The sequence below is a fragment of the Carcharodon carcharias genome, chromosome 6, assembly GCF_017639515.1.
Source record: "Carcharodon carcharias isolate sCarCar2 chromosome 6, sCarCar2.pri, whole genome shotgun sequence".
In the NCBI taxonomy this organism is placed as follows: Eukaryota; Metazoa; Chordata; class Chondrichthyes; order Lamniformes; family Lamnidae; genus Carcharodon; species Carcharodon carcharias.
The window spans coordinates 15,578,624-15,602,100 of record NC_054472.1 but is presented as its reverse complement, the minus strand read 5'-3'; the positions used below and the strand labels follow the sequence as shown (position 1 = coordinate 15,602,100).

General features: G+C 45.2%; 1 long non-coding RNA gene across 1 annotated transcript in view; it reads left to right on the top strand.

Annotated features, from left to right (window-relative positions):
* The window catches only part of LOC121279350, a 37,931-nt gene extending 14,685 nt beyond the window's left edge, over positions 1-23,246 (top strand). The window contains exons 2-3 of the long non-coding RNA XR_005943369.1: positions 7,571-7,605; positions 22,809-23,246. This is a non-coding gene — a long non-coding RNA (uncharacterized LOC121279350). The remainder of the gene's footprint in view (positions 1-7,570; positions 7,606-22,808) is intronic.
* Positions 23,247-23,477: the final 231 nt, after the last annotated feature.

Genomic DNA, 23,477 nt, shown 5'->3' with positions numbered 1-23,477 from the left:
GTCTCTTCCGTGGCTGGCATTATCCTGCTAGGGAAAAAGGTAGGGCTGGTGAATGCTCATGGCTGAAGTAAACCACTCTCTAACACAGCAATGGTCTCAAACTACCACTTTTGAAGAGTTGAAGGAAAACGTTGGAAGTATTAATCAGAAGGTCACACTGGTTAAATACTTCAACCAGAATTTTGCCCTCTTCGGGGAGGCTCGGTGACAGCGGGCGGGAGTAGTTGGGAAGACGCGTGGATCGTGAGCGGCAGCGCTCAGTGCTGCCTGTGCGGGCAGTGGGTTAGGAGGGAGAATGGGCCTGGCATACAGTTCGGGCATACAAACGGAGCTTCTTCAGGGAGATTGTAGCACTTTTTAAAAAAAATTATTAAAGACAATAAAAATTTTTTGAGACGCCCCCTGATGTGACTGTGTCACATGAGATGGGGCATGTTTTTAACTTCAAAATAAATTTTTTAATTTAAATTGTATTAGCTTTGGGAAACCTCATCCCACTCGTGGATGAGGTTTTCTAAAAAATGCAAAGGCCGCTTGGCCTTTTCGCCTGCTCACCGGCCGTAAGGTTGGACGGGCAGCATAAATTTCCAGTCAATAACCTTGTTAATGGCCTTACTAGGCCTTTCAATTATCGGTGGGTGCACAGCCGACTCCGGTGCATGCCCGTTGAACGAAATATCACGCAAGTACGCGATGATATGGGGACGCATGCCTGACGTCATCGCATGCCATATTACATTCGGGCATGTCGGGTGTGTGCCCACACGTCGAAGGTAACATTCTGGTCTTCAAAGGAGCAGTGCAAATATAAAATGCCCCAGGCTTTAACTCTGGCTGTGTCGAACGCTGCCTAGATGTTTATGCTGGAAATGGCCAACAGTTACATTTGGAAGTAGTTCAGTGTATTTTATATTCTACCATTTAGTGGTTGGAATTGCTCCATGAAGATTTCACCTCGGCTGTGTCTGAAAAAAGATTTGCTTTTATATAGCACCTTTCACAACTTTAGGACTTCCAAAAGCGTTTTATGGCCAATTAAGTACTTGGGAAGCATGGTCACTGTGAAATGTAGGAAACATACCCAGAAAGCTCCAATAAACAGCTATGTGATAATGATTAGATAATCTGTTTTTATGTACTGGATTGAGGGGAAAATATTGTCAGGATACCGAGGAGAACTCCCCTGTTCTTCTTTGCAATAGTGCCATATGACCTGTTGCTTCACCTGATAAGACGTTCAGCCAGGGACAGTGAATCCTCACCCACCTGAGCCAGGTGAGGAACATGGCACTTGGATGGAGTAGGCAGCAGTTCTCCTCTACTGGTAGTGTCTAAGATGGTAAATGGTACAGGAAAGCTCTGGAAAATAACCTGAAATTAAATTGTGTGAGTCCAACAGGACAGCAACAATTCAAATTACTAAAAGGCAGATTCTCCTTAGAGCAGAGAATAGAGGCCTGACAGAGGTGTTTACAATCATAAAGGGTTTGGGTAGAGTAAATAAAGAGAAACTATTTCTGATGGGCTGAATGGTCAATCACCAGAGGGCACAGGTTTTTAGGTGATTGGCATAAGAAACTTGTTGTTTTTATAATGACATAAAGGCACCAATCACTCTTAATGGATTGGATAAACATGTTGTGGGTTCATTTATTAAGACTAGGCATGTGGGAACATATATACAGAGGTATAAAGCCTGAAGACACCAGCAGCAGAGCTGACTGTTGTGTGCTGTGCTGAAAAAGCAAAAGTGAAACTAAAACTGAATTGTATGACACACTTCCTTTCTGGTGATGTCACGTTGCTATTCATTAAAGACATATTATAACAGAGGTGACATGAGGACTAATATTTTTAGATGAGTGGTTAGGATTTGGAGTACACCGCCTGATCAGGTGCAATAGTGACTGTCAAAAGGGGATTGGATAAATACTTGAAAGAGAAAAAATTGTACGAGTATGGGGAAAGGGCCTGTGAATGGGACAAACTGGATGGGTCTTTGAAAGAGTCAGTGTAGACTTGATGGGACAAATGGCCTCCTCCTGTGCTGTATTATTCTCTGATTCAATAAAATTCAAGATGGAATAGTGGAGGTGAAAATGCTGGAATCATCTTATGACCATTGGTTACAATATGGGACTTTGCAACAGGGAGCAATTGATGCAAGAAGTATTGCTTCTATTTGTGGAACTGTAGATAATGTGTGAAGTACATGAAGATACAGGACTATGGGGATAAAACAGGGCAGTAAGATTTGTTATGGGTTTTTCTAGAAATGAGCTAGCACTGATGCAATGTGCCAAATTACCTCCATGTTGTTTCTGTGGTCAATCACTAAGATCATAGCAATGTTAGCAATATCACTGCTTGCAGTGTTATTCAAATAAAATAAATAGATTTTGAAATAATTTCACAGCATCCATTATAAAAATACAACACATTTTTCACAGCATGTTGAACAGCATTAGGAAGTAATGGAATTAATTTCCAAAAGTTTCGGAAAAATCCCACTGGCTATGATCTAGAAAATTGATTTAATCATTTTAATTAAAGCTAAAATGGTCCAGTCTACTTCTCACTTTTCGCTAGATGGTCCCATCCAATGAGGTTTAATTTACCCACATATCAGAGAGATACACACTCATGCACGTTCTCAAAATTGAAAAATGAAAAAGAATCAACCGCATTAGCTTGGTATAAATCTTTAGGGTAGCTTGAAACAGTTCTGCAATATTTATTTAAACTGGTTTCTTATCTTTGGCAATTTAGCAAGACAGTCCATCTTCTCCTTTGCTGTCAGCAGAGTTAAACTGTTGCTTCCCAGCTTCAATCATTAGCTTTGCTCAGTCAAATCTCCTGGAGGCTTTATACGAGGCAACAACCGGCTCCACACTGCAAAGCAACTTCACCTATCCCTTTGTGACTCAAATACTATTGTGCTGGTGACTTCTATGACCCATTGCTGTCACCATAGCTAAGCTCTGGGACCCAAGCTCCGAGACCACGTTTTCTGACAGCTTTTTGTCCAGAGGCTGTAGACGTGCTCCCTCGGTCCCTGCAACCCACACCTGAATTAACAACCATTCGTACATCCACAGCGCAGTCCCAATGTTGCTAATCCTGCCTCCGAGGTGTTATCTTCTTAACTCACAACTTTTTTTCTCTGCAATTGCAACTGTCTGAGCTGTTTACTTTCCCTCAGCTTGTGCTTTTGATAAAGAATAGGATTTGGGTTGTGATGGGGCTGGCAGGTCTGATCACACAGCTTGTCTTCCTCTTGAAGCATGGCATGTCCCAAAATTTGTTCAGAAAATTCTCTACCTCAGTTAGTCCTTCCCTTCCCTCCGCCTCTGCTATAATAAATATTCCTGACTTATAGCAATGCAATCACTACTCCTTGAGAATAGTGAAATGAGTATGTTACTTAACTCAAGTTTCAGATTTTCAAGTGTAGAAATCAAATGAGACACTTGACATGCAAGTAGCACGTTGTTGCTGAAATCCTAATGGCCTGAAATTTCTGGTATGATAATTGTGAGGCTATAAGCACTCAGGGCTATTGCCAGGTAAAACAGGCAGCTACTTTTGGCATCCATACGTGTGCAGTTAAACATAGAAATTTGGAATTTGCTGCCAGAGATTCCCTGCTCCCCCATAGTGTGCACTTTTGTTGTCTTTGCCTATTGAGTGTACACAGAAATCACTGTTAGGGTGTGAACGTAACCTAATTATTATTGCATTAATGACCAATGAAAACCTTAAGCATTGTTCAATCAGAAGTAACTGAATTTTTAATAGTGCAATAGGTCATAATTGCTATTGAACAAACTTTCCGGCCCTAAAAAAAAATGTTTTAACAAGTGTGGAGTTTCATTCCCTCAGAAGAAAATTCAATGGTTGCAGACTTAAATATTTATTAATATTTTAAAAAGTTTTCAATCTTATCCCATTGGCAACATTGGCACAAACCCCCCCCCCCCCACCGCCCCCCGGTCGGGGGGATGTGCGGGAGCGGGTGCAGGCGCAAGCTGGTGGGCGGGTTCCCAATCAGCGCCCCCAGTTGCGGGTGGGGGAGGGGGGAGAATTCTTATGCATGTGCGCATAAGAACGCACAGATCTCCCTGAGGCAAAGTGCTGCCTCAGGGAGATTGGCTCAAGTTTGAAACATTAAATAAAGATGAGAAAAAAAAGTACTGACATGTTCCCTCATGTGCCATTGTCACATGAGGTGGGACATGTCAATTTCTTTTATTTAGAGATTTCAGACAAATTTTAATAACCTCGTGAATCCCGCCTGTGGATGAGGTTTCCTGTTTTTTCTGAAGCCTGCCTGGGCCTCTGGCCTTCCCGCCAACCTTAAGGTTGGACAGGTAGGTCCATTAATCACTTTAACAACTGTTTTAATGGCCTTATTAGGCCTTTGACAGTTCGGCGGGCGCGCAGCCGATTCAGCTGCCCGCCCGTCAAACCGAAAATCTAAATGACGCAGGGTGATGTTGGGATGCACGCCCGATGTCACCCTGCGTCATTTTACGCAGGCCCCGCCCCTTGCTCGCTGACCCGAAGATACAACCCCATGTGTATTGCTCAGTCTTTATTTCCCTTTATGTGTGATGATTTAGATGTAATTTATGTTTCCTGCTTTTTACTTCCTGCCTTGCCATCTGTGAGGATTCTTCAGTATGGTTAGGTTGATCAGCCTCCTTGCTGCCTGCCAAGTTCACAGCCTCCATAGATTGCCTAACAGAGAGCACTGAATTCAAACTGATGCCAGAAGTGAGGCAGTCCACATTGTAGAGCCCACTGAAACTTTGTGGGCAGCTTTTCTTGAGGTGAACAGTGAGTGTCACTCCTTCATTCTTGACTGCAAAATCTGGGCTACACAATGGTCACACAAGAAGCACTTCATTGCTGCAATCTTAAAGTCTTGGCTCTGTCACTTCTAAATGCAAGGACATTGTTCAAACTCCCCCTGCCACTGTGTTATCTCCAGGGACAAGCTGGACTCCAAACCTACCGTGCCCCCAATTAAACCAGTTCAGGTTAATATTGTGAATATTCAAAACCGTCAGCCTTTTGCGGAGTTGGGAAGATTCTGCAGACTCTAAAAATGGTGGGTGAGATCCAGATGTGGGCGTCCTGCTCCGATTTCCAACAGACCTAATTTGTGCCATTGACGAAGGGGGGGTCAGTCATGATTCACACAGGTGGGAAACCCAAACTCAGCAGGGCCAGTTGAACTTAGCGGTGAATTCAAACAGATCCTAGTTTGGCTGATCCAAGGGCCTTAACCTGCAGTGTGGCAGTCACAAATTGATGGAGTGGACATAAACACTTTTGAGGGGAACAGACAAGGTCTGTTTAAGTGCCATTATCTGAGTCTCTTTTAAATCTCCTGATCTTTAAACATGAGAAAACAAACTGAAGCTGTCAGCAGGAGTTTAAAAAAGCCCTCTGTTGGACTGCTTTGATTGACAGGTTATCTGGTGTAGGTTAGAAAAAAATTACCATCTGTTTGTGCAGTTTCAATAGAAGTCTTTGTTGACATTTCCCAAGGGCTATTATTATATCATTATGGGCAGGATTTTCCCGTCGGCGAGTGGGGGAGCAAGGCCCCTTGCTGATGCTTAAAATGATGTGCGGTGATGTCGGGCGGAATTCCGGTAGGCGGGGGCGCAGCAAAATCAGCTGTTCACCTGCTGACCTGTCAATGGCCAATTGAGGCCATTGACAGAGTCATTTAGCTAATTAATGGACCTGCCTGTCCAACCTTAAGGCTGGTGGACAGGCCAGGAGCCCCGGTGGGAACTAGAAAAAGCACAAAACCTCATCCATGGACGGTATGAGGTTTTATGTAGGCTTTAAAAAATGTTATTAAAGTTTTGTAAAAACTTATGGACATGTCCCAACTCACATGACGGTGTCACACGAGGGGACATGTCAGGAATTTTTTTTTTCTCTATTTTTGATATTTGTGACAGAACAGCGGATCTCCCTGAGGCAGCACTTAGCCTCAGGGAGGTGAGTGCATTCTTTCATCGCATGCGTGAAAGAGCACATTCTCGGATTTAAGGAATCCCACCACCACCACGCCCCACCCCCCCCCCCCCCCAAACCCCCACCACCCCCCCCCACCGCCCACACAGGGAGTGCATAGTGCTTTAGAGCAGACGTTGCGCTGGGTGGGCCTTAATTGGCCAGCCACATAAAATGGCACTGCGCCTGTGCATACCTGTGCGCACCCGCGATTCAACTTTGCCCCCAACAGGGTGGAAAATCCTGCCCTATGAGTGCTTGGTTGAGTTTCAAATGCTACAATTAACTCAGCAGGGGATTCTAAGTTCACAATTTTATTTGAGCTCTGAGAAAGAGTCACATGGACTCGAAACACTAACTGTTTTTTTTTCTCTCCACAGATGCTGTTAGACCTGCTGAGTTTTTCCAGCATTTTCTGTTTTTGTTTCACAATTTTATTGACAGTTTAAAGAGGTTATTAAAGCATTACCTGTCTTTGATGTGGGGTCTGAATAGAAGTCCTTTGATTTTATGAGAGACCAACCACTTGAGCTTTAAAAGCTCTGAATGGGCTCGATGAATCGGATTTTTTCACTATCAAGTGTGTTTGAGTGAGAGCTGTATTAGATTGTTAGAAGTTTATTTTATCTCTACATGGCTCCTGAGGCCTGCCCATGATGGATTATGGGTGAGTGGCTATGAAGGTGGCATTGAGGTATGAGTTGGCAATGGGTGTGGGTTGGGGGCATGAGTTAGCATGGAATTGGCATTGGGGTATGAGGGGGGCATTTTGGGTGGGTGGAAGCATCTGTTAGCATGGAGGTATCATGGGGGTGGATAGGAGAGTGAAGGGATGTGAGTGCTGAGGGCTAGAGGGCCTAGCAGCTTCTGAGTGGCTTGTTAGATCATTTCAGAGGGCAGTGAAGAGTCAACCACATTGCTGTGGGTCTGGAGTCACATGTAAGCCAGACCAAGCAAGAACAGCAGATTTCCTCCCCTAGTGGTTCAGTGAATTAGTAAGTCAGATGGGAATCCAGTAGTTTCCTGGTCATCATTATAGGTGACAACTTTTTATTCCAGATTTATTCTCCAATTGCTGTGGTGGAATTTGAGCTCAGCCTCCAGATTATTATAGTCCTGTCACATAGTGCCAGGATTTTGCGCTCCTGCCAGCGGTGGGCATTGTCAAGGGCGAGACAAGCAAATTTGGCTTTTGGTTACTCTCCAAATTCTGTCCCACCCACGATGTTGCCAGCTGCTGGCGGGACCATAAAATCCCACCCAATTATTTCTGGCAATAAATTTGTTAGGAGTAGAAGATGGTATGAGAACAAAAGCATTTTCAAAAACCTAACTGACAAAAGAGCAAATTCTGTGGTTCCTGCAGAGCCTCGTTTTTATCCTCAGCTTTCAATGTCCATCCATTGATATTTGGTGTAATTTCCTAAACTGTCTGTGACTTTGCTTGGAAATTTATTGCCCAGTTTTGTTGTCTTTTGATTAGCATGCTGTCAAGCTGGTTAGTCATTATTTATCATTGTTTTATAAAATTTAGGTAAAATGGATGCAAGGGACAGACAAAGACTGGATGTAAGTATTAATATGGATGAATGAGGAAATGTTCACTTTTTTAATAGTGACCGAAATTAACATCATTCCTAATTTCTTGTTAAAGAGAAATCATCTTTATCTCTAAGCACACAACATGATGACGTTGGTTCAGTTGGCAGCCCTCTCACCTCTACTTCATAAAAGTTGTGAGTTAAATCCCATTCCAGTGAGTTAAGTACAAGTTCTTCACCGGCTCATTACTGTACCACTGAGGGAATGCTACACTCTCAGAGATGCTGCCCTTTAGATGAGAAGTTAAAATGAGGCCCCGTCTGCTCTTTCAAGTGGACGCAAAAGATTCCGTGGTACTATTTTGAAAACGAGCAGGGGTATCCTCCCTCATGTCCTGGCCAATATTTATCCCTCAATCGACATCACTGAGAACAAGTGATCTGGCCATTATTATCAGTGCTGTTTTTGGAGTTTTGCACTGCATAAATTGGCTGCCACATTTACTACATTACACCATTACACCAGCAAGTACACTCCATTGGCAGTACAATGCTTTTGAGGCATTCTTGAGGTTATGAAAGTCTCTTTTTTTTGTCAAGTGTGGAACTGTTATTTATACAATGTAGTTGTAATAAAAATAGGGAATACTGCTACTTTCCCAGTGTTGTTACAGGTTTTCCATGAAAGCAGCACTCACTTAAGTGAAATAAGAGTTTAGCTTTAATGCAACATACAGTAATACATTTATGTTAATGCTAACCACTTGCATTTATATAGTATATTTAACATAGTACAACGTCCCAGGCAATTCACAGGACTTATCAAAATTTGGGCACTGAACCACAGGTGACCCTAGGACAGGTGACCAAAAGCTTGGCCGAAGAGGTAGGTTTTAATGAGTACCTTAAAGGAAGAGAGAGTGGTAAAGAAGTTCATGTAGGTTAATAGTACTGTCCTTGATTTTATAAGCTTAGATGATGGGCACAGGACATTTTTCTCCTTCAAAGTTGCAAGAATGAGTGACTTGTTTCTTTATCTATTATTGATCAAAAAGATTGCGCCTTTGAAATCAAACTGCTGAATAAAGGGTTGCCAAGTCTTTATAGCATCATTTGAAATTCTGCTTTCAGTAATTTTGGGCAAGCCATTAAAATAACTAGGTTGAGGGCTCCAGTAAGATAATGGGAAATTTAGTCAAAGGAGTTAAGCTTTTGCACTGATTATCCTGCCATAGTTTCAAGGCCATTTTTCTCAAAATAATCAAGCATGTTAATTTGCATCAATAAAGGCATGTTCCCACGCACAGTGATGTGCGTTACCTGTATGGTGAGGCTTGTTCTTAATTAAGAAAGCCTGACATCATGGTGGATCCCTAAAGCAGGGTGTTCATGTAGAGGCCTGCCGGCTTTGTGTGTTTGGAGGTATGCACTGACATGGCTGAACTCCACATCAAAAGCGATATTGGACGCAAATGGTAATTACATTAATTAACGTCAAACAAGATTTAATAACTTCTCTTTATACTTTAAAAAAAATCCAATTTCCTCATTTGTTCCATAGTCATTCATCTTTAATGAAAGCTGTAGCAGTCACGCAAACAATATATTTCAATAAATCTGTAGCTTCCTTTCCATAATACCATTTATACAGAATCTTCTGAAAGATTGCTTTAACACAGATATTTTTAACCCATGCCCTTTCTGTGAGGTAGTCTTTGGAAGTGTACTAAATATTACAGTGAAAGCCTGATTATAGACAGAACATTTTATGTGGTTTCTCTGTGAGGATGACATAAATAATATATGCTATCTCAGAGGTCATTGTACATCAGAGAAGGTTTTAGAAGAGGCTGTAAAATGTGGTCATCATGAGGTTCTGAAAAAATTAACTGTTTTCTCTCATATGTAATGTTGAGTTACTGTATGATAAAATCAGTTCCTGCTTCATAATCCTTTCTACAATGCTATTTCAGTTGTACCTCGATTGATAAAAGATAAGAAAGACTTGCATTTGTATAGAGCTTTTCACAACCATTGGACATTGAGGGTTTTACAGCCAACAAAGTACTTTTTGAAGTGTAGTCACTGTTGTAATGCATGAAAAGCGGCTGCTAATATGCATGCAACAAACTCCCACAAACTTCAATAAGACAATGACTAGATAACCTGTTTTTTTGTGATGTTGATTGAGGGATAAATAATGGCCAGAACACCAGGTGAAGCTCCCCTGCTCTTCTTCAAAGTAGTGAGACAGGATCTTTCACACCCACCAAAGATGGCAGAAAGGTCCACAACTTAACATCTTATCTAAAAGACAGCATCTGCAACACTCCCTCAGTACAACACTGGAGCATCAGCGTAGAGTTTTGCACTCAATTCCTGGAGTAGTGCATGAATGTGACACCTTGTGACTCCGAGGCAAGAGTGTTACCAACTGAGGCAAGCTGACACTCACTGGATGCCAATTATTCCTTCTGACATCCTGTTACCAGACACCTGGGATTGAATGATTAATAGTTCAGCCAAAGCTTAATCATCAAGAGCTAAAAACAGGAGCCATGTTGCACAGGAGAAGAACTGGCAAGTGAGAAAAGTGAGAATAGATTATTTAAAAAAAATGTACATGCACTTTTAATTATGAATGGAGAATTTATGCATTGTGTAGATACATCCTTTCTGTGACCTGAAGGATGTTATTTTTATGTTTTTGGTAATCTGATTTGCTTTGTCCAGCGAACATGAGCTACGCCCTTGATTTTGACACATTAGTTGATGCTTGAGTATAGGCAGAGGGACCCATTGACTGAACACACACGAGTGGTTTATTGAAACTAAGAACAGAGCATTAACACAATGGGCTGAATTTTGGCGTCGGCAAGCAGGGGGCGGGGCCTGATCGCCAATACGTAAAATGACGCAGGGTAACGGCGGGGGAAAACCCCCGACAGCAACCCACCCCATTTAAACTTTCAGGAAGACGGGGGTGCAGCAAAATCAGCTGCGGGCCCACCGACCTGTCAATGGCCAATTGAGGCCATTGACAGGATCATTGAAACAATTAAAGGACCTGCCTGTCCAACCTTAATCCACTAGCGGGATGAGGTTTCATATAGGGTTTTAAAAAGTTTAATAAAGTTTTAGTGTAATTAGTGAATATATCCCATCTCATGTGACATTGTCACATGAGGGGGCCATGTTAAGGATTTTTTTTTCTATTTTTAACATTTTTAAAAGTGTCAGCAATCTCCCTGAGGCAGCACTTAGCCTCAGGGAAATGTGCGCTCTTTCATGCGCATGTGCGAAAGAGTGCACTCTCGCTTTTGGGGATTCCCCCCACATAGCGCTTCCCGCCGGACGTCATTCTGGGCAGGCCTTAAATGGCGCGCCCATGTAAAATGGCGGCGGGATCCGCTTCTCCGGCGGGGATTGGCTCCCCACCCGCTGGAGATTGGGTCAGGCCTGCCCACCCGACAGGCAGAAAATTCTGCCCAATGTGTGCTTCTTTGATTACCTCCAGCTCTAGACATAATTACCAAAGTAGCCTGTGCTGTGTAGCGATTGGTCGATACAGTCATGTGGTCAATTAACTACACTTTCTTAAAGGTACATAGCTTTACCACAGTTACCTGAAGGGGTTGCAGGATCTGCCAGCCGAATTTAAAGAAGCCAAACAAAGTAGCAATTTACAAAAACTAGTGTTTTTTGTTGCAGTCCCTTGATTAGGGTGGACCTTTTTGTTGTAGGTGATGAGCCCTAATGACTGTATTAGGAGGGATAACATTGGGAATTATTGTGCACGGAACAGAAGCAGCTATACACAGATCACTCGCTGAAGTATTCTGGGCAATGACTTTCTGTCGCTAATTCAATCCCCTAATGGCAACTGGACTCAGTAACTACTCCTGGGGCAGAATTTTTAGCTCTGCATGCAGGCGCTTTCTCAACCCACTCGAGCGTCAACTAGCGCGTGAAGGTGCCGGAAATGCGTTCCGATGTCATCCCGTGCTCGCACGATATTTCTGAAAAGTCGGAAGCGCACCCGCTGACAATTACGAGGACAATTAAGCTCATTAAAATTCCAATTACCCCTGATTTTTCATGGTCCATCCAGCCTTACAGTTGGGTACAGGATGGGTGAATCAGCCAGGCGGACGTTGCTTTTTTGATGAAACCTCATCTAAGGGTGGGATGAGGTTTCCATTATTAAATGAAAAAAATTAAAAATGAATGGCAGAATTTTCATTATTTATATGTTGAGGTGACTGATTCTGATGCGTGGACATTTTTTTTTCTGGATTTTAAAATCTTTCTTTATTGCTTTTAAATTCTTCAGCTCCCTGAGGCAGCTCTCTGCCTTCAGGGAGCTTTCATTCCGTGCTCCCCCCGCATCCGTGCTGACTTCAGCAATCGCCCTCCTCCTGCCCCCACCCCAGAAGTGCTGAGCCTTTCAGCACACGTTTCATGCTGGCTGGCCGATTAACAGCCAACCAACGTGAAATCGCAGTCCGGGTCCGATCATGGTCCATTCTCCAGGCGATCCCGGACCCACTGACCACGCCTTCCCACTGAACTGAAAATTCTGCCCCTAAACTTTATCTCCAACCAGACAGCTCTTGACAAAAAAAATCAAAGGTATTTATAAATGATATTCCGATGATGATTTTTAAGTGGAGGTTTGTAGTGCGAACCCTTCTTTAATGAACACTTTTTGCCTTTAATTCCCAAAGGACTTGCTGTAAGCAACTCTTGGCCACTGGGGAGTAAGCTTGTTACACGCATTGAAATTCGATGGTAATACTCTGGGATAATATTCAGCAGCTTCAGGGGGCTGCTTTGAGGTGGTTGCATGTTGTAAATCATAACACTTAGCTCCATTCCCAACAACATACGGACCACTGCCATTTTTGTGTGGTTCTTAACATTGTCACTCGAACTGAAAGATCTCTGGGACCTGGACATGAATCCAACTCAGACTCATGAATTGGTAGACAATTTTCATCTCTCTTCCAGCTGTGAGAATACCAAGTGAAATGAGTCTGGGGAAGTCCTAACCAAATCCTTTGATGAAGCCTAATGAAGTCTAGAATCTTGAACTGGTAGGATTGTGAAATATTCTACCATACTCTCTGAAGCAATTCAAGTGAGTAGGATGTTGAAAAAATTGTTGGTGAACCTAATGACCAATTAGCAGATGACAGAACATAAATGCTTAACTGCTAGGAACAATTTGTGGAGAAAATGAATCAGACGCATTATCTGGGACGTAATATGTCCATACCTATCTCCAAATTGAGTTTCAATTTGAATTCTCAATCATATATTCATCCAGATCCTTTCTGGAGGTGTTAATATATCCAAGATCAAATGCTTCTCCTGGCAATCAGTCCACATATCTTCTAATCCATAGGAGATTTTTCTCTAGTCTTGAGTCCCAATTGAGACATGTTCATTTAGTGCTTGTGCATTCTTGCTGTGCATTCAGAAATGAAGTTAAATAACCAGCTTAGTTCCTACCTTTGTAATCTCCTCCAGTCCTACAATCCCCTGAGGTCTCCGTGCTCCTCCTGGCCTCTTGAGGATCCCCAATTTCTTTCACTCCACAATTGATGGCTGTGTAAACCACTTGTCCAGGCCTTAATCTCTGGATTTTCTTCTCTCCACCACCCTGCCTTTCTCTTTCCTCCTTTAAGACGCTCCTTAAAACCCAGCTCTTTGACCCCACTCTTGGTCATGCTAATTTCGCTGGATGTGGATTGGTGCCAAGTTTATTTTTGCCAATATTCTTGTGAAATAGCTTGGGACTTTTTAACATGTTAAAGGTGCTTTATAAACACCAGTTATTGTTGTACGTTATCTATACTGCTGACTATTATACAATGTGTAGAGTTCCACTTTCCCTGATTACACAGTAATTTAGAGGTGGCAGTTTAATTCGAGCCTGTCTGCTCTGCTTTGCCCTAACTTACACCACACAGACTGCAGCGGTTCAAGAAGGCGGCTCACCAACACCTCCTCAAGGGCAATTAGGGATGGGCAACAAAAGCTGGCCTTGCCAGCAGCATTCACATCCCAAGAATGAATGAAAAAAAAATCAGTTTCAATTTTGTCTCTGTAGCAAATGCCCTTATCAGTTTTCATATTCAGTTTTACTAGGGCAAGAAATGCTACATTGATGGATGGAGTGAGAATCAGATGCAAGTTACCAGTGCTATGGACACTACTGTTTATGTGCCACTAATAATATCATAAGGTCATGAGTAGTCTGGAAAGCAGCAAGCTGTTGATGTACGAGGACAATAGAGGAACAATGAGAAAAAGGATTGGGAGATGTGCTGAGAAAGCGAGTAGGTAAAGTTCCGCCATGAAAAATGAGAATAAGATCAGCGTAATTGCTCTTCTTGTTCCTAAAAATGACCTGATATTATTATATTCCAAAGGCTGAATGTCAAAGTGGGGATGAGTCAATTGGAAGCTGTTTATGATAACGATATTTCTTAAAATCCTGCCAACCATTTTGATTAATGGTCTGAGCAGCAGAGAAGAGGAAGGCAATCCTATTAATCAATTGAAAGGAAGCAGATCTGAGTATGAGGGGGAAATGCTCATCAGCCAGACAAAGGAGCTCACACTGAATTAATCACATGTAGTTTTACAAATACTTTATTGATATGGTAGACGGTGGAAATTGAGTTGACATTGTAAACTAGGATTTAATAAATCTTTTGACAAGGTTTCACACTGACAATTAATAGATAAGGAAAGGAATCATGGAATAGGAGGTAAAGTATGGCAGTGGATAGAAATGTTGCTTAAAATAGTTGGGTAGGTGGCTTAAATTGAAGGTGCGCAGAGCAGTGAGCTGCTTCTGGAGGAATTACAGGCACTGGTGGCTCATCTGAATAGGCTTAAGGAGTAATTCTGGGGGTTTCTTGGGCCTGTGTCACTCAATTCATGCCTGAAAATGTGCGCAACACAACTTATCCCCCATTAAGCCTGGAAAGGAGGTTGGCCCATTAGCACAATGGCTACGTGGAGAACTTCCCCAGTATTGTGATCATCTGTCAGGACACTTACTGAAGCCAAAGATATCTAGACATCCAGCTTTAGCTCTTAAAGGAGTTGGGAGGAGATTTCCTCTCTCTCTCTCTCTCTCTCTACCCCTCTTTCTTTAGTTTCCTGAGAACTCACAGGGCTGAATTTTCTTGTTTGGCTATGAGGGGGGTGGGGGGGGGGGGGGGCGGAGCCGGAGTGGGAGCGGGTGAGCGTGGACCCGATCGCCGCTCGTGCCACCATTTTACGGGGGCAGGCCAATTAAGGCCCGCCCAGCATAATGCCTGACTCCCGAGGATAGCAGGATTGGGCGGGCGGTGGCGAGAGTGTATTGTCCACCGGGTCCAATGGCGACCTGGCTGCCTGTTAATCAGAAGCACTGGCAGCCTTTGCAAGGCCGCTCACAATGTCAAGTGGAAGGGTTCACCAGAGGGCATCTGGTGAGCAGGCCAGTCCGCAGGGTAGGCCAGCGGAGCAAGCAAGGCTGGAGGGTAGGGCAGCAGGACAGGCCAGGCTGGAGGGTAGGGCCCTTGTTTTTCGGACAATTGCCTTGCTGCCCACCTCGAGGAGGTGGCAGCACAGTGGGAGGTGCTGGTTCCCCAGGATGGGAGAAGGAGGCCCCCCCACATGATGAATCGTGCCAGGTAGGAGGTGGTGGAGGTGGTGAACTCCCGCAATGTGGTGCGGCGCACCTGGATCCAGTGTTGCCAGCGCTTCAACGACTTGTTGTGCTCTGGCAGCGTGAGTACCATGTTGGCATTGGGCACTTAACACAGCAGGTCGGCTTACCCCCCTGCTGCCCATTCCCCCCACCCCCCATTCCAAGTCTGAGTGTTGTTGCTGCATTGAATCATTGACAGCATTTATCCTTTGCTGGGTGGGCAAGCAGACATTGCCCATGCTGAGGTCAGCCTGAACCTGAAGAGATGTGTTTTGCCCCCGCAGCATGTGTTACACTGAGTTCCGCATGACTGGTTTGGGGGCAACCTGGAGGAGTTGCACCTAGGCGCTGTGTTAGAACTCCAGGACATGTCCAAGTCAGGGTGGTGACATGGTGGGAGGGGAGCTTCAAGGTGGTGTGGCAATGAACCATCTGCTGTGCTCTGCGCTCCACGTGCTTGCGCCTCCTTGCTATGGAAGGATATACCGAGTGGTGCCTGATGTGATGTAGGCAGCGTGTGTTCAAGGTGGGGGTGTGAGTGGGTGGGGAGCAGGCCCAGCATCTTTGTGTGAGGGTTTGGCAGCAACAGGGTGAGGAGGCACTGCAGCCCTGATATGTCCCACTCTGGCTGGGGTGGGCCGTGCGAGAAGTGAGTCCATGTGCAATTTGCACTAATCAATGCTCCTCTCTCATTTTCAGGAGAAGAATGTGCAGAATGCGGCCGTGTGAGCGAGGACTGGCGGTGGCCAGGCGCAGATCGCCATTCTTAGCTGCTTCGAGCAGGAGGCCCTGGATCTGGAGAGGCACCATGCATCAAGGTCCACTGGTGCCGGTGAGGCTGGGGTGCCACGGCCAGGTATTTATGCCCCAACAGTGAGGTCAGCATTGTTCTCCCAACAGCCAAAGCAGGGCTGAATGTTAATTGATTTAATCTTCCAACATGGCTTGACCATTGGCTATGGAAGGATGAGTGTAAAATGACTTGGGGGACAGGGATGCACTTTGACATTGTCTCCACGTTAACTGATCCACTGTCCTTGTTCTTCCTTTCAGCATCAGTGGAGCAGGGCTGTGAGGAGAAGCAGCAGAGGCCCCCCTCTCACACCTGAGGGGCCTGAAGTCTCACCAGCGTCACACTGTTTCTGCGAGGCAGGCACCAGTGCAGATACTAGCACCTCGGTGGGAATTAGAGCATCGGTTAGTGTCCCGGAGCACAGTGGTGAGGGCACTCACAGTTGCTGGAAGAGCTGGCAGAGACAGAGAATGCCCATGGCGCCAGCAGTTGGAGGGCTGCAGGGGACTAGGCACATGCTCAGTCAGTGCCTGATGATGTGCCTCTGGAGTTGTCCGCGACGCAGCAGGGGCAGGAAATACGGCCGGGTGTGTGGGAGCATCTGGGGGAAATACATGAGGCTATGCTTGGCTTGGTCTCCGTGGTGGAGGAGTCTACGTGGACGATCACCAAAGCAATTAGCCACATGTCCGAGCGCCATGCATCCTCCATGGAGAGAGTGGCGGCTTTTGTGGAGAGGCTCCTCCAGGAGACCTGTCAGGGCTTCCTGGGGATGCGCTCTGACCAGCAAGTCCTCACATTGGCATTGACCTCAGCTGGTCAGTGCCAGTGTGGGAGATGGTTTGGGCCTCAACTTTCCCAGCTCAGTGTCCATCCATCCATGGTGAGCAGGGAGGTCTGAAGCGACCTCACGTTGGTGCAGCAGCAGCCTGTCACCTCTGCGGGCTCCCCTCAGGGCGCTCCAGATGAGGGTGGGAGCTCCTCCGCTCCTCTCCCAGTGATTGTAGCATCCGGTGAGGCTGCTGCGACTGGGGAGATGCCAGCTGTGGAACTGGCCGCTCCCTCCCAGGTGGGGCCAGCACAGGCTCCACGGGCCAGAGGACGGCTGCCAAGGTCATCGAGGCCAACAGGACAGCAGAGTCAGCAGGCTGGCACAGATACCACTCCCAGTGATGGGGCAGCACCAAGATGTAGCACCCGGAAACGTAAACATTAGGCACCTTAAGCACACCACGGGTTTATCACTGGTGCTTTTGTGTTGGCCAAACCTGAGGTCCTTATGCTTTGTTTTGTTTGGTAACACTATTCTCTTTTTTTTGGAATAATTTGATTTGCTTGAGAGAATAAATTTAGATCTGTCACCATGGCTGAGGGTGAATCTTTTCTTCTGCATGTGGATGGTTTTCAAAACTGTAATGAGTGCCTGGTTAGACATTCAGCTTTATTAACAAGGCCCTTGGTGACTGTTCTTAACCTGGCAGATTTTGCACTCAGGTATCGAGTATGGAGCCTACAGCTCAGACTTGTCCTGGAAGTCCATCTGTGGTGTTCTAGCTGAAGGTTCGTTGGATTAAAGCCTCCGGGTGTCCCTGCCCCCCTGGAGTATGCCCGGGTCAGTATCTACCCCCTCAGCATTTCCCTGTGCGTGCTCGGACTCACTGCTGGACTCATCGTGTGCAGCCACAGCCACTGCGTCGATGTCTTCCTTGTCCACAGCATCGCCCCTTTCCAGCGCAAGATTGTGGAGAGCACAGCATGCAACCACTATCAGCGACACGTGATCTGGGGGTACTGGAGTGCGCCCCCTGAATGGTCCAGGCATCGGAAGCGCATCTTGAGAAGACCGATGGTTCTCTCCACCACAGCCCTTGTGGAGCCGGGGCCCCTATTGTACCGCTGCTCAGCTTCTGTTCTTGGATGGCGGAGAGGTGTCATGAGCCACCTTCTGAGGGAACAGCCCTTGTCACCCAGCAGCCATCCATCCAGCCGGACTGTAGCACTGAAGAGCCCCGGCACCTGGGAGTGTCTGGGGATCGAAGCGTCTTGGGAGCTGCCTGGGTGCCTTGCACAGACTTGTAGAATCAGCATCCTGTGATCACACACTATCTGCACGTTCATGGAGTGGAAGCCCTTCCTGTTGACGAAGGCACCGGGCTCACCTGCTGGAGCCTTGATGGCCACATGTGTACAGTCTATAGCATCCTGGACACGGGGGAAGCCAGCAATGGCCACGAAGCCTCTGGCTCACTCTGTCTGACTGGCCTCATCCCAACGGTAGTGGATGAAGGTCAATGCACGCCTGAACAGAGTGTCTGTAACCTGCTCAACACAAGTCTGGACAGCTGATTGGGAAACACCACAAAGATCACCCACCAAGCCCTGGAAGGAGCCAGAGGCATAAAAATTGAGGGCAGCTGTGACCTTCAGAGCCACTGGCATGCGGTGTCTACCCACATAGTTAGCAGAGATCTCAGGCCCTATCATCTGACAAGTATAGTTGACTGTCTCCCTTGAGAGACGGAGCCTCTTTTGTAACTGCACCTCAGTCATATTGAGGTAGCTGCTTCACTACCTGTAGACCCTGGCAGCAGGATAGTGGCATCTTCTGCGGCCCTTTCCGCCTTGGACTACCTCTTGGCCCTGCAACCCCTTGTGTCTGCGCCTGTCCTCCCAAAGGTGGCTCCGCTGGAGGCTGAATGTGTACTCCTGGCCTCCTCCCCCTTCTAGCCCTCCCTTCCTCCTCAGAGGAGGTGCCTCCAGTGGACAGTTCAGCTCCCATTCCCCGGCTTAGGGAAGGCTTCCAGAAACCTGCAGGCCCAAAAAAGATTCCTCACTGCAGAGTGCTGACCTGAGGGTTAAGAGTCCAGCCCAAGCAGCTGGAATGTGTTTTGAAGTATTGCAGATCACACAGGCAAGTTTCAAAAGCTTTCAGAAATAAATGCTTGACTGAGCACACTCGCGACCCCAGTGGGCCCTCTTATCCCGCCCGTGGATGAGGGTAATACAAATGTGTCCTACCCGCCTGCCCATTGGGCCCCTGCGCCGAATCAAAAATTGCACGGGCATCAAACAATCAGCGTCAATTGGCGCCTCAAGGGCCTTAACTGAGCCGTTAATTAATGGCGGGCACGTGTCGGACATCATCGTGTGCCCGCCCAGCGAAATATCGCGATGGCGTGGGGTGAGGTCGGGATGCTTGCCCGACTCCTCGCCGGGCGTCATTTTACGCGTGGATGTGCAGGGCCCCTGCACGCCAAGGACAAAATTCAGCCCACAGATTCAACAGCCTGACCAACAAAACTGAAACTGCAATATAGCTCAGCACGGATGCAGGTCAATCAGCCCCAACAGCAATAAAGTATCATGAAAAAGTTGCATTAATTGTCATTTTTCATCTGCTTGACATTTGGTTGGTGAGTTCAAAGGACCTTCGTTTTGTACATATATTTCATTTAAGTTTACATCCGAGCTAAAAATAATGGTTATTTCATCACTAAAATTGAAGAAATAAATGCAGGTAATGTTAACTCAGTAGGAATATTAAATAGTACTGGTCACCTTTATACTTTCAGTCAGCACAACTGATGTCTAACATAGCTCCATCACCTTTTTGAAAGCTTAGGTACATTAGAAAATAAGATACGTATTCATTCCCAGTTGGAAGCAAGTGTTAGAATGATTTGTCAAACTCCAACATATAAATGTAGCACTAACATTGGGAAAAGATTTGAGTGGACAATTGTCACTGAGCTGTCACTGATAGACAAATAACCACTTGTTTGTATCAGTTACAGCTACTGCCTCCCCCTTTTCCTGGGGCTTTCACAGGCCCATATTGAAATCTATAAAACAATCAAAACACATTGCTGTCTGAATTTCTGAAATTGTATCCTCCAGATAATTTTTTTTTAAAGCGGTTTAAATTTTATTGCAGTAATCTATTTACTGGTGGCCTTACATTCAAGCAGGGCAGAATACACAAAGATCACTGACTCATTTTGAAACTAAGCTGAAGCTAATGAGTAAACGTGACTGGTGCTGTTCAAGGCCAAATGTTGTCACTGTCTGAGAGGTGGCCATTGCTTCTCCCTCTCACCATGTGTAGGATGGCATCTTTGTGGTCTTTTAATGGACAAATATTGCCTTACATACTTCAAAATGATTCATTTGGCTACTACCCTTGCCTGAGTAGGTAGCACTCCTGCCTCCAGGAAAGAAGGTTGTGGGTGCAAATCCCATTCCACTGGCTTGCTGGCACTCCCAGTGCAGGACAGAGAGAGTGCTGCAGAGCCAGAGGTGCCGTCATCAGGCTGACACATTAAACCGAGGGATAGACATTGGTCATCACACCAGGGATAAATCCCCTGTCTCGTTTCAGAATAATGCGCGGAATCTTCAACCTACACCAGAGAGGCATCACTTTGTGGTCTCGTCCATAAGATGACACTGCCATCTGATGCTGCATCAGAGAGCCAGCTGAGATTTTTTTTTGTGCTCAAGGCCTTGGAGTGTTGAAGATAGAAAGATCCACAAAAAGCAATAAGATAAGTAATTAGTTATTTTTTTTTGGATGAGGAAGAAATATTGGTCAAAATGTCTTGATAATTCACTGTCCTTTTATTAGTGCCATGGGGTTTTTTTGGAATTCACCTAAACCATCAGGAGAGACAGAGGAGGCCTCAGTTTAACTCCTCACCTGAAAGACTATACGCAGTGTCACACCAGTTTACGTGCTGAGGTCCTCCAGGAAGGTTTTTAAATAGAACCTGCTGATCTAAAGTTGAGGCTACCACCAACAGAGTCAAGCTCATCACCTTGGAAGGGAAGCTGCAAGTGGACTTTCATACCTCAGAGTTGGGAGTGGGAGAAGGAAAATGGCTGGGGCTTCTGCGCTTGATTGCTGTCTCGCTGGAAGTGGTTCATGGCGGATATTAAACCAGGATAGAATCAAGCTTGTCCATAGTTCACCCGACATGGTGAGGACTCACTGCCAATGTTGACACATGAGCAATAGCCACTTTGACCAAGTATCAGAAGGTGATGTAGACCGGTGTCCCACAGTGAGATGTCCAGGTAAGGATGGCATATTTCTTCCACTGAAGGATATTGGTGACTCATATGGAGTTTTATGACAATTGATGGTAATTTCATGGTCATCATTAATAAGACTAGCATTTAATTCCAGATTTATGAATTAATTGAATCTTAATCCTCCAGTTGCTATGGTGGGATTGAACTCATGTCTCCCAAATATTAGTCTAGGTCTTTGGCTTACTAGTCTAGCAATAATGCCACCATACTACTGTCCCACTAAATGCTTGCCTTTTGAAGATTAGCATATAGGCGATTCCTGCAAATTTGATCACATTTTAGCAACAATGCACAGGCCAATCCGCAAAATGTAGCAATAAGCTTCAAAAATGTCGACAGCTCTGAAACAACCCTAAGTGGAAATTGTTGCAGCCAATCAGGGGACTCCTGGAATCTTACAGTACAGAATGAGGCTTTTCAGCCCATCATTTGTGCATTCCAGTTCCCAATGGTGAGAGCTCACTGTCAATGTTGACACATGAGCAATAGCCACTTTGACCAAGGATCAGAGGGTGATGTGGACCGGTGTCCTGCAGTGAGATGTCACTTCTTCCGAGGTGAGGTCATGAGGGATTGGGAATTGGAAAACAAAATTGGTGAAATAATAAAAGCAAAATTTTTGTAAACATTTATATTCATTCTTGGGATGTGAACATTGCTGACGAGGCCCATCCCTAATTGGCCCCTGAATGGCTTGCCAGGCCATTACAAAGGGCAGTTAAGAGTCAACAACATTACTGTGGGTGAGGAGTCACATGTAGGCCAGACCAGGTAAGGATGGCAGATTTCTTCTAGCTGCATGAAAAATATTTTCCTCATGGCTCCAGTGCTTCTTTTGTCAATTACCTTAAATCTTGTCCTCGATCTTTCCACCGGTGGTAAAGTGAAGTACGCTGTCCCTTTAAGAAAATGCTGACCACGAGACAGCACTGAAGAATCACTATACAGCACGGGCAACTGAGAACTGTAAGTCTAGTTCTGGAGGTTTCTGAGTGAGCACGTATGATCTGGTGCACTGCCCATGTCTCAATAAACCATCACTGTTTATTCTTACATCAGTCTCTCCCCATTATTGATTGTAATATGCTGAAGTCAGCATCCTTTGTAAAGAAATAGAACATCTATTGAAAGACTTTTGTGCTACAAAATTCAATCAACTCGCAATTTGTGCCACGAACAGGATATGAAGAAGAAAAGGAAGAGTTAAGCCTGTCTCTGGCCGAGTTAAGGAATGAATTAACTGAGAAGGGGCAACAATATGCGATATCCAGGAAACTATTAATGAGAATAGGAAAGAATTGGAAGAACTGAAACAGCATCTGCGTAAGAGCCCTGAAGTTTTGAAGCTAGAAGGCCCTGAATTCTCAGAAGAGCTGTTGGCAAAGCCAATTACTGAGCTCATTCACGTTCAGCCCATGCCTGAGTCTAGTCCAGCCAACCAGCAAGATTAAAGAGAAGGCAGAGCTATGGGTCAGTGCTATCGAGAAAAGGACACACAGGTCGAAAAGGAGAAATTATTGACAGTCTTCGGAAAGAAAAACAAAAAGATTTTTTTTTTCCTTTTCCTCTTTCTCCTCTCACATCATGTAACTGATCGCTGTGTTGCTTTGCGCTTGTTGCCCTTTATCTGTTTCAGCTTGAAGAGGTGGGGCAGCAAGGGTGAACGTGACTGCACCCAGAAGATGGTGAAATCATCCACTGAGGGACATGGTGGGCAACTGCCCCTGAAAAGGAAGTCTCGGAAACACCAGCCCAGGTTGTTGGGCTACGATGCTTAACCCGTCAAAGAAGGGCCTCCTGAGAGACTTGACCTGTAAATAGTTATTGTGTAAATAGTTAATGTGCTTTAAGCTTGTTAGCTGCACTCTTAAGTAAAGGGGGAGGGATGTGGTAAAATGAGGTACCCTGTCCCTTTAAGAGAATGCAAGTATACTGATCATGTGAAAGCACTGACGAATCACTGTACAGCGCAGGCATCTGTGAACTGGAGGTTTAGTTCTGGAGGTTTCTGAGTGAGCATGTATGATCTGGTGATCTGCCCTATGTCTCAATAAACCATCACTGTTCATTTTTACATCAGTCTCTCCCCGTTATTGATTGCAAGCAGCAATTGCTGAGAACATAGGAAGGCATGAAGTTGGAGTTCAGTTGACCAATGAACTGATTTGCCCAAGATATAAAAGCACCAATCAAAACAGTTTTTCCCCATCTACTCTGTCCAGCCCCTTATGATTTTGAACACCTTGATCAAATCTCCTCTCCACCTTCTCTTCTCCAAGGACAAAACAATCCCATCCCCTCCAAT